The following is a 13215-nucleotide window of genomic DNA, read 5'->3' on the forward strand; positions in this document are numbered from 1 at the left end:
TAGCCCAAATAAATAAATGCAAAAAAAAATACATGAAAAGGTCTGAGAGCAGACTAAGAAATTAAAAAGGGGGAGACAAAGCGTTGTTGTGAGTATGATATTCATACTGATATACTCTTCGATCACTAAATCCTATGACGACAATCACTAAACTGTACATAGTAATCACCAAATTATACATGGTAATCACTATATTGTACATATAAATCACTATTTACACGGTCTGGTTTCTAGGGTTTAGGCACTAAAGGCCCTATGCCCTAAACCCTACACCCTAAATCCTAAATAGATGGAATGTTTATCAACTAATTTCTTATTATTAAAAAGAGCTAAATATTTTTAAAATCTATTTAAGAAATTGGTGAATCCTAAAAAATTAACAACTATTAGATTAAGTTCCAGTTTAAATTTTAGATAGTAATTTCTACATTTTAAATTATTAAATTTTGTAAACAGATAAAACACACTATTCAAAAGAATATTGAAGAGAAAATAAAATTTGAAGAAACTGAAATACAAGAAAATCAAGATCAATTTTAAGAGTAAGAACCAAACAAGAAACCAAAAATGAACAAGTGGAAGAGGAGGACAGTGAAAAAGATAAAAAAATACTATATTACACATGTTATTCACTAAACCAGTAGTTTGTGTGTAAAAGGTAAAAAACATATAATAGGAGATTAATGTTTTATGATGAGGGGGAGATATCAAATACCAGGAGAAATGTGTGGTAAAGGAGAAAGAGAATAAATCACTAATTATGCTTACGAGAATCACTAAAATTAAGAAAATTCTGAAATTATAGTAATTTCGGTTTAATGATTCTATTATGTATAAATAGTGATTCATCGTCGGAATATAGCAAGTATGGTATGCAAATTGATCTTTGGGAGATAGAGAAAAATATAGTGAAGTCGGATTTTAAAATAAATGTTTGTCGATTAATGAAAAATATTAAATTAAAAACAAATATAAAAGTACTTGTGTATAGATGTACAGAGGGAAGTTACAGTTGGAATTGGAGGGAGGAGAGATAAGGGGTTGGATAAAACTTGTGTGGTGGAGATTAAATTCAAGCTATAAAATTAGTGGCTGTCATTGATTTCTAATTTTTAGAATAAGGATGATTTCTATTTGACCATCTCCCTATATATGTAGACAAGTGCTTAAATACAAACTAATATTATAATACAAACTACAAACTAAATAATAACCACATGTTTAATCCCTTTCTCTCTCCTCCATGTGCATGTATATATTTTTCCCTTCGTTTCGATTAATTATTTTTAAAAAATAATTGCACCGTATTTTTCTCCATCTCCCACTCATCAATTTGCATAGCATATTTGCTATATTGTGACGACAAATCAATAATTAATCTTACCCAAATCAGTAAGCTGAAATCAGTACTATTCTAGTAACCAGCAGACTTTAGTGATCTCGTATGCATAATTAGTGATTTATCGTCGAAATATATCAAATATAGTATTCATACCGATTGTTGGAGGATGCAGAAAAATACTGTGAAGTTAGATTTTAAAAAAAGTTCATCAATTGACGGGAAAAATTAAATTAAAAATGGAGGGAATTATGTGGAGTTGTGTGTGGGAGAGTATATTTAAATTGGGTGGGGGGTTTTATAGTTTGTATTTTAATTTAGTTTGTATTGGAGTAAGACTATATATATATAGGGGAATGATCAAATAGAAACCAATATTAAAATAGAAACTAGAAACCAATCTAAACCACCCACTTTTCAAATCTTATTAAATCATGACCACTAATTTAAATATCCATATCCCTATTATTAATTTGATTTTAATGTCTATCTCTTCCACTCTTTTCATCTTCTTCCTCGATTAAACATTCCAGCGACCGAAAATCTCTCTCTCTCTCTCTCTCTCTCTCTCTCTCTCTCTCTCTCTCTCTCTCTCTCTCTCTCTCTCTCTCTCTCTCTCTCTCTCTCTCTCTCTCTCTCTCTCGCTCGCTCTCTCTCGTCATTAGATATACATAAATCTCGATATATATATCACCCCTACAGGTACTAACCGCTATCAATCTAAATATCATCAATATTTATAAGTTCCGGCACCAAGAGATTTGTGATTGTTTATGTGATGGACATGATAAGAGAGATGAAGATGAAATAAAATGTTGATAGAAGATGGAGAGTGTAAGTATGATCAAAGTGAGAGATAAATGTTTTAATTGCATAGAAAAAGAGTAGGAGGTGATATGACGATGGTGATGATGATGGGTGAAATTGATATGAGATTGAAGATGATAAGGTATGAGATTATAATTTAATGGTGGATACAAACATGTCGGTTTTTAGTGATTTCTGTATTACAAGTTAATGATTTTTCTTTCACAGATTATTGATTTATGTAAGATAAATTAGCGATTCAGAGTCGTTCTGGTATTTCAGTGATTTGTATATTATAAAATAATAAATTCAGCGAGATCGATCTGGTATTTCATGTTCATATGTAGTGCTTAACTTTCAGATTTGATTATTTTCATGATATTTGATGATTTTCATAGGTGTTGGCAAGTGAAAATCGAATTTGTAGAATGGAAATAAATAGAGATGAGAATAGAGTACATAATGAGCCGCGAAAATTAATGATGGTTGGGGTTTGGTCGAAGTTAATGGTGGTGGAAAGTGTGACCAAAATCAATCGGATATGCTCATATATATTATATAACCTGTGTATATACAAATATTTAGGTAGGTTTCTAGTTTCTATTCTAATTTGGTTTCTCTTAAAGTAGCCCTATATATATATAAAGTTTTACTCCAATACAAACTAAATTAAAATACAAACTACAAACTCAACCCCACCCAATGTAAATATACTCTACCACACACAACTCCACATAATTTCCTCCATTTTTAATTTAATTTTTCCCGTCAATTGATGAACTTTTTTTAAAATCTAACTTTTTTTAAAATCTAACTTCACTGTCTTTTTCTGCATCCTCCAACAATCGGTATGAATACCATATTTGATATATTTCGACGATAAATCACTAATTATGCATACGAGAATCACTAAAGTCTGCTGGTTATTAGAATAGTACTGATTTTATCTTACTGATTTGGGTAAGATTAATTACTGATTTGTCGTCAGAATATAGCAAATATGCTATGCAAATTGATGAGTGGGAGATAGAGAAAAATACGGTGCAATTATTTTTTAAAAATAATTAATCGAAACGAAGGGAAAAATATATACATGCACATGGAGGAGAGAGAAAGGGATTAAAAATGTGGTTATTATTTAGTTTGTAGTTTGTATTCTAATATTAATTTGTACTTGAGCACTTGCCTATATATATATATTAGAAACTAAAAACTAATCTAAGCCATTAGATTAATCTAATATAATCTAATGCCCCTCTAAAAGCACCGCATTCAACTAATATGCACCCTCCCATGCGTAATTTCAGCTTTTCCCTTCGTTTTTAATTTGATTTTTCTCGTCAAACGTTTTTTTTTAAAATGCGACTTCACTGTATTTTTCTCCATCTCTCAACGATCGATTTGCATACCATATGTGTTATATTTCGAAATAATTTTTTTAAAAAATATTTGATTTCTAGTTTTTATTCTAATATTGATTTTTATTAGAGAAGCCCCATATATATATAAATTAAAAAAGTAAATTTTTACTAATCACTTGTATAAGATTCCAATTTTTTTATTAAAAATTTTAGACATATTATAGGGCAAACTAAGTGACTTAATTATAATAGAATTATGGGTTATTGCCAAAGTTACCACATTTTTTTTAAAATGTTGACCTAAATATTAAATTTGAGATATATGGTCAAAAATATCAGCGAGATACGATTTTTCAGAATGAGGATTTGAAATATGCTATCTCAGATATATTTGGCCTAAAACTGAAATATGTTTAATGAGACCATGTATACAATGAGTATATTTGATACGCTTTCTCACACTCAGTACATGTATGAATACTCTTTATCAAACGGGATTACACACATATATATATATATATATATATATATATTTATATATGAAATTAGAACTTAATATGAACCTAAAAATAGGCTCAATAATTAAAAGTGTTCCAACCTATATTGTTTAAAATTTTAAAGGTATATACATATAATACGTACAAATCAGTACGATCTTTCACGTAAAATTAACACACCGTTTTCAATATATAACTTTTTTAAATAACCAACATATATTAGAAAACGGAGGTGGTGGTCTTCAGTTTGTCATACAACTCGAAACATAAATCAACTATAACAAGAAGAACTTAATATTAAGATCGGGTATCTGCAATTAATGAGTGATGTTTTAAACTTCCTCAAGGTTTCTTTCACCCTTATAGGTGTGATTCATATGCGAGGCTTGACTAAAGATGATAGTTAAACTCAATGATAACCATAACCGCCTACAACCAACGATATCTCAGTAGTACTAAAAATTCAAGAGAAAACACCAAAAAATCAACACAAAGCACTTCACAATAGTACCTAATTTTTATACAACTTGCCTAAAAATTAACACAAAGCACCTCACAGAAGTACCAAATATTGACACAAAATATTGAATTTCAAGACAAAGCACTAAAAATTTAACAAAACACCTCATAAAGGTACTGAATTTTAACATAAATCACTTAAAAACTAACACAAAATAACTCACAAAGGTACCGAATTTTAATACAAAGCACTTAAAAACTAATACAAATTACTATAATCTTTTAAGGAAAATCACTTAAATGTTCACCTATATACATTCTAAAAAATAAAATTATCATACCCGCAAAATAAATCTCCAACCATAAAAAACCACAAGTTTCGATCACCATACGATCTTTCAATACCTTCATCTTTCACATATCCGACATCTTCTTATATATTCGTTCGTCCATCGTAAACAAAAATCGTGACTTGTGTGACTTACTCCAGATCAGATTTAATTTTAAATTATATATTTAATTTGAGGTTGTGTCCCTGAACTAGTCTTTATGAAATCCAAAGAGGAGATTGTTAGGTCACACACACACTGTAGAGGGGGTGAATACAGTGTATAGTACACTCAAATCGAACTTTAAGAATTTAAGTAACAGAAAACAAACTTTATTGAAACAATAAACTCTGTTACAGTATGGAACTGTTACCTCTCAGTGATGAACAAATATCACGAGAGCTGCTAGGGTTACAATGAATAATCTTCTTTAATAATGATAACACTTATAGTGTAAACCCTATGTCTGTGTTTATATACTACACAGTTACAAGATAATCGCTAATTGATATGGAATATAATTCTGCTTCCTAAAATATATCAATCAGATATCTTTTCTTCCAAGTATTCCATTCTTCACGGAATTCCTTCTTCATGCATATCTCTTCTTATGTTTATCTCAATCTTCTTTCCTTTAATCAGCTACTGTCCTTATCTGATTATCCTTCAGCACTTAAGTTCTGATATCTATCTTCTGATGATTATCTCCTGATAACATACGTACTGATATCCTTAAGTCCTGACTTCCAGTATAAGTACTGATCAACAGTTAAGTACTGATTTATCCTGTTCAGTAAGATCTGAAAGCTAAACATAAAACATATTAGCCATGACATTATCAAATATATCTAACAATCTCCCCCAACTTGTAAATTAACATAATATACAAGTTTAACAGATATTTGATGATGTCAAAAACATTAAGTATAAATGCATGAGAATTAGACTAGATAACTACAACTTACAGTCCTTAAAGTTTTTACCAATTTCAACTTCTGATAACAACTTCAGTCTGTATAAATATCAGAATTTAAGCAGTTGTAGATCTTCGACTTGGCTTCTTCATTTTCTGATCTCTCTGATGTCAGGAGTTGTTCTGAGATAGTTCTTCAACAAACATTTCTCAGCATATCTTAGTTCATCAATCATTCTCCTTTTAACATCTTTAAGCTCTGCAGTATCTTCACCAGTTTGAAAGATTGCAGCTCTGAGATCATTGATCTTTGCTTTTCTCAACTCCTGATCTAGTCTTATAACATAAGCTTTGTCAGACTCTAGATTGAATTCAAGTCCCTTAATACCAAGATACGTTCTGATCTGTGCAGTATTAGGCTTCATATCAACAATATCACCATTGTGATCTCTGTACTTTGGAACATATATGCTGTCAGACTTAACAGAATAAAGCCTTTTCTGTCTCTGAATCTGTTCTTTTAAGTAGTTTGCAGCAGTCCCTGTTATTCTGTCATCCACTTGAAGTAAGAAAAGTACATGCTCCAATTCTTCAAAATACTTCAATGGAATGGCATTTTGTCTTACATGATAAACCCTACCATCTGTCATGAAATACAACATGATATATTCTTTCAAGTAGGTATGGTAAACCATCTGTACAGATTCCAGTTGATTCAATCTCTCAGGAGTTGCTCCAATACCTGGTTCACTCAAGGAAGTTGGATCATTGGTAGTGTTGTGTACTCTTCTTTCATCAGCACTTCCCAATCCAGTTTTATCTCTAGCTTCCTTTCCAGTAACTACTCTTGCTTCAAAACCACTTGCAGTAGTCTTCAAAGATTGAGTCTGTTTTGCTTTAGTGAATCCTGGTAGGAGTGTTTTTGATCTATTTTCTGATATCAAGTTAACTTGAGCTCTGTCAGAGGTTACTTGCTTCTTCTGAATATCAGAACTTATAATTTCTTGACTCTAAACAACTTGAGCCATGTCATAGGTTGTTTTAAGAACTTTTCTTGAAGTCAGAGCAAGATCATCTTTTTCATCAGCAATTTCTTCTTCCTCAGGAGGTACATAAACCTTGATAGGTTCACCAACCTTTTCTTTACCCTTGGATCTATCTGTGGTTGTGATCTAGCCAATATTGCTTCAGTATGTGTCCTTTCTTTGATCACAATGCCTTTAAGTTTTGGAAGTGACTTTTTACCAGAAGCTTCAGATTTAGATGTGACTTTCTCTGATTTAAGTCTGGCTTCTTCTTCCTTTAAGCTTTCCAAGTCCATTCCTGGATTTTATTGAAGAAATAACTGTCTTGACATTTCTTCATCAAGATCTAGGAGTTCATCAGAACTTATCCTTTTACCAGCAGCAGAACTTATTCTTTTCCCAGTATCAGAACTTGTCCTGTGACTAGCTTGTCTTGATGTAAACCTTCTACCTTGACTATGACCGCTACCCATTCCAGAGTATCCTTGATCATCATTTCCATCATCCTTTCCTTGCAGTGTCTTGTTAGTTTTGCATTTGGACTTAATTACCTTCTCCCCCTTTTTGGCATCAGCAGGTAGTAAAAGAGAGATAAGTAATTCCACTGAGGATTGGATTTCAGTAAGTTGAGATTGCTGAGAAGCTTGATTTGTCAGAATGTCATCAATCTGAGCTTGTTGTTTCTCTTGAGTTTTATCAATATAAGCAATCCTGTCAATGGTAGGTTGAAAGAACTTTTTCTTATCAATTTTCCAAACTTGTTCTTGTTTGATAAAGTTCTCCTGAATCTTGTGTAGCTCTGCATGAGTAGTTGAATAAAGACCTTGTAGATGTTTAGTACTCAATGCAGTGACTCTAAGCTGGGTTTTAAAATCATCAGAATTTAACATTTCATCAGCTTTAGTCAAGTGCTCAGCAAGATGTAATGCATTTGGAACACATGAAACTGAGTTCCATTCCTTAGTCCACTCCTGACCTGCAGGAGTTTCACTCCAAGGTACTGGTGCTGGTGCAGCCCCAGTAACAAACTTCTCTACCAGTTCAGACTTAGGAAGAGTCTGTTGAGGAGTATGTCCTGAAGGACCTGCTTCATCAGCATCTACAGTTGGAGCAGCATCACCAGTATCTCCAGCATTTGCAGCATCAGAACTTAAAGAATCAGTATCTTCGGATAAGATAACTGTGTGAGTAGCAGTGGAGGCTTCAGCATCCTCTAATTGCTGATCTGATACTAAGTTCTGATCAACAGCCAAATCCTGATGCTCACCTAAAGTCTGATCATCAGAATCTTGATGCAAAGAAGGTGTTGTTGATAACTCTGGAGTTTGAACAGCATCAGTAACAGGTGTTGTGAAAGGATTATTTGCTGTTGGAGCTTCTAAGAAAAGTATTTCAGGCACAACCAGGTTCTGAATATCAATTTCAGCACTTGTGCCTGGATCAACAAGAGACACAGATGGTGAGTTAGCCTTGTCAGATACAGCTTCCTGAGATGGAGTTGATGGAGAAGAAGTGACTGGAGCAAATTCCTTGTCTTGTGAGATCAAAGATTCCTGATCCCCTTCCTTAGCTGCTTCCTCTTCATCATCTGAAACTGGCCTTTGTGCCCTCTGTTTCTTGTACTTCCTTGTTGATTTGGACTCCTTGGGAGTTTCAGGAACTATCATTCGTCTAAGCCTCTTGAGAAGCCTAGAACCCCTAATTTCAGAATCCTTCTGAGAAACCTCTTTCTCAGCTTCAGTAACAACAGGTTCTCTAGCAGGAACCGATTCCTCAGAATCAGAGTCATCTCTCAAGGCAATCCTCCTTCTCTTTTGAGGTGTTTGAGGAACATTCTTTGTCCTCTTTGGCTTGGAAGATGAAGGCTTCACAGTAGGTGCTGAAGATGAAGGTTGAGCAGTCTGTGAAGTGGAGAGATAGGATTTGAGATATGTTCTGAGGGTAGGTTGAGTAGAATGAGAGGTAGGTACTGAGGTTGATGGATTTTGGGTGTTTGGAGTTGGTTGGACATCAGAGTAAACAGATCTATAAGTATCAGGATCAGCACTTACCAGGATCTGTTTTACAGACTTAGGAATCTGTAATGGTCTAAGCACTTTTTTCTTAGTATCAGCATTTACCAGGTCATTAAAGTATCGTTTTGCAACCTTAAAAGGTGGGGTTTGGGTGCTGACTAACTGAGGTTCATCAGTACAATAAGTGTAAATAAGTTGACAGAATCTAGCAAAATAAACAACATCTCGATCCTCTGTCATCCTATCCCCAATAAAACCAATTAAAGCAGTTGCAAAATCAAAATGAGTTTGATTGATAATTGCATACCCGATGTGCTGACTCATAATGGGAATAGCATCAAAATTCGAACATTTGTTTCCAAAAGCTTTGGTGATGCAATCAAAGAAGAAACTCCATTCTCTTCTGATATTAGCCCGTTTCAACTGTCCAAGTTTCGTCAGACTCTTTTCATATCCCAATTCAGCCATTAACTCCCGAAGGGCTGAGTCCTCTGGAATTGAGAAAGTACAATCTTCTGGAAGATGTAAAGCCCAGCGTACTGTACCAGGAGTGACTACAAAGGATGAATCACCCACTTGGAAGATAATACTGGGAGTTCCACGTTGACCACCATCATCAAAAAGTCCAGTCCTCCAAAACCTCAGAACTCGTTGGCTTGAAAAGAATTCAGGCTGTGTTAATGCATACCCAACCTCACTATGTGCAAGAAGATCTTGCACAAAGTGCAATTCAGATGGAGCTTCAGTGTGATCAAGAACTGCAGCATAGTTGTTGGGGACAAACTTAGCTCCATCAATGATTAAATCCTTTGGTGCCATGTAAAAAAATAAGATTCAAGTATGCCTGTTAGGTGTTTGAGATAATGTCTGTATGAAAAACCAACATGAGAAAGAAGGAGAAGGAGAGTAAAAGTAAGGAGAGAGATAAAGTATAAAGAAAATAAAAGATTAAAGAAATCTTCTCTCTGTTGTACTTATACTCTGAATAAAAATATTACCGTTGGACACCTGTCAGACATGCAGTAATAACGGACAGTTACTGGGCTCGAGAAAACAGGAATCATTACTTACCCAGTTGCCTAGTTTCAAGGAAAAACCGTTCCATTTATAAAGAGAAACAATTTTGATTCAAAATTTAAACCGTTAGCACTGATTGAATTATTTTTCACTGCATCATTAATATTCTGAAAATACATCACATGAAAATGACCAAGATAAATTAGATAAGTAAGTGCTGAAAATGAATCAGAACTTAATATAAAACAAAATTTATATGGTCATCAGAATATCAATCAGGATTTATCAACACAAGACAAAATAACTCAGAGACAAAATCTTGAAGTAAAAACAACTTTCATTAATATATCAAGACAATATATTTATGAAATGGAAATTACATCAATACTTATACAAGATTTTCCCTAAGCTTCTAATCCTAACATCAACAGCCTTAGTCCTAGCTAAGAAGCCTGACAAAGCTGATGATGAAGAAAAATAGGAAGAAGACGAGATTAAGTCATCTTCTTCTTCCTACTCTCGACAAACAGAATGACGAGTCTGATGATTCGCTCTTGCTGGCGGAGACGCTGAAGATGAAGTTCTCTTCGAACAGCCACTAGATCACGTTTGATAACCTCTAGAAATTGAATCCAGAGATTGTGAGGAATGTTGGTGATAGGGTATGGAGTTGGAATTCCATTCATAAAGACATGAACAGTCTCATCACCATAATTGTAGAACCAGCCAAATTCAGCCATTTGTGATGATAAGTGAAAAACGAGAGTGATTTTGTGATAAAAGTGTGTTGGGAAGGCTGATGTGAAGTGGTTGCTTATATAGGCAAGAGAATGCCAGGAGACGCATAGAAATTGAATGCTGACAGGTAGAATTAATTCTACCTCGTTTCCCTAGACTTTGAAAAAGAATAACAGTCATTGGAAAGAGGAATCATGGTTTAAACGCACAAGAAACAAGAAACAGTGGATTGTTCAAGGACGAATACCATTAATCCTAATCATAGTGACTATTAATCTTCCACTTCAACATATTCTAGTTCGAACTGAGACTGTTACCTAAATTTTATTCACAGATAAGCCAAGTAAAGGATTAGACTGAGAATCAGAACTTAGACCTATACCAGAACTTAACAGTCATCAGAACATAATTTCTTAACTTGAAAAAGGAATGCCCATCTTAGTAAATACTCATACAAGTTCTGAGTTATAGACTTCAGAACTTAATCATTAGAACATGTAACTAGAACTTGTCCTCAGAATTAGTGCAAAGTGACACAATGACTGTTTATCTAAAATAACATAAACCGCCACAAAAATTTTCATCATTCAGATGGAGTGATTAGTGTGTGCATTAAGCTAAATAACAGACAAAGAGTAAAGTCTGATTCACTTCAGTACATCTTAGAAATAAGGCATAACTAAAATTTTGCTAAGGAGCTGTCATTGTCCTGAAACCTACTGATGAATGAGTTTATGCTTGAGTCCACCTCAACTGTTTTGTGCTAATTTTATGCATCTTTTGAAATTCTATTTTACAGTGGCTTCTCAGTGTAAGTGAGTCACGACTGTTTATCAGAATTTATGCTATTATCAGAGTATTTCTCCAGTAATCATAGAGTGTGAAAAGTCACCAAGAAAATATTTTGCTTTTCTAATGCATATTTACTTTATACATGCAATGCACTTGGGTCGTCCCTTTCACATTTTTACTCTAGATCTCAAAGGAGTATCTGATTTTATTCTTTGATCTTTTTGCTTTTTCTTTTGATAAGTGAGGTTTATCAGCACTTAGTACATTCAGCAGATTTACTAGTATCAGAACTTAACAGATGAGTAGCATTATTCTAATTTGTGACTTAGTAATAAGATATACAAAGTAAACTTAACTAAGCTCAATTATCAGAATTTGCTAGTGTCATAAGATTTCCACTGAAATAATTACTTCTTACATGGAATCATTTGTTTATTGAAGACTACTAGGTCAGTATCTAGCACAGTTATCCTCATAGGATTGAATAGGTACTAGAACAGACATATCACTTATCAGAGTTTAGAAACATATATCAGACAACAGTCAGTACTTAAAGACATTTATCAATTAAGCACAGAATATACAATGAGATTAATTCTGTAAATACTGAGCATAAAGTCTGATAACACAGAACAAGTCTAAGCAGATTTAGAGAAAGAACCTGAAACCATTCCAAGTTCATTTACCAATCTTGTAAAAGTAGCTTCACACAGTGGTTTTGTGAAGATATCTGCCAGTTGTTGATCTGTGGGAACAAAATGCAATTCCACTGTACCTTCATCCACATGTTCCCTGATGCTGATGTGCTTTGTCATAGAGTGTTGAACTGGATTACCTGTCATAGCAATAGCACTTTGATTATCACAGTAAATAGGGATTTTGAAATATGTTAACCCATAATCCAGTAATTGATTCTTCATCCAAAGAATCTATGCACAACAGCTTCCTGCAACAATATACTCTGCTTCTGCAGTTGATGTGGAAATTGACTTTTGTTTCTTGCTATACCAAGAAACCAATCTGCCTCCAAGAAATTGGCAGCTTCCACTTGTGCTTTTCCATGTCAATTTTGCACCCTGCAAAATCTGCATCTGAGTAACCTATTAGTTTAAAATCTGATTCTCTAGGATACAATAATCCCAGAGCAACTGTTCCTTTAAGATACTTAAAGATTCTTTTTACAGCTGTTAAGTGAGGTTCTCTTGGATCTGCTTGAAATCTTGCACAAAGACAGGTAGCATACATGATATCAGGTCTACTAGCAGTTAGATAGAGTAGAGAGCCAATCATACCTCTGTAGTCAGTAATATCTACTGATTTACCGGTATCCTTATCCAATTTTGTAGCAGTGGCCATTGGAGTGGATGCACTTGAACAATCTTGCATTCCAAATTTCTTCAGCAAGTTTCTGGTATACTTGGTTTGACAAATAAAAGTGCCTTCCTCATTCTGCTTGACTTGAAGGCCCAGAAAATAGCTAAGTTCCCCCATCATACTCATCTGATATCTTGACTGCATTAGTTTGGCAAACTTCTTGCAAAGTTTGTCATTTGTAGATCCAAAAATGATATCATCAACATAAATCTGGACCAGAAGTAAGTCCTTTCCATGGTTGAGGTAGAACAGTGTTTTGTCTATTGTCCCTCTGTTGAATCCACTTTCCAGAAGAAACTGAGCTAAAGTCTCATACCATGCTCTAGGAGCTTGCTTAAGTCCATAAAGTGCTTTATCAAGCCTGTAGACATAATCTGGATGTTTGGTATCTACAAAACCTGGAGGTTGTTCAACATATACCTCTTCCTCCAATTCTCCATTGAGAAAAGCACTTTTCACATCCATTTGAAAGACAGTAAACTTTTTGTGAGCAGCATAAGCCAAAAATATCCTTATGGCTTCTAACCTAGCAACTGGTGCAAATGTTTC

This window comes from Apium graveolens, chromosome 8, assembly GCF_009905375.1.
Source record: "Apium graveolens cultivar Ventura chromosome 8, ASM990537v1, whole genome shotgun sequence".
In the NCBI taxonomy this organism is placed as follows: Eukaryota; Viridiplantae; Streptophyta; class Magnoliopsida; order Apiales; family Apiaceae; genus Apium; species Apium graveolens.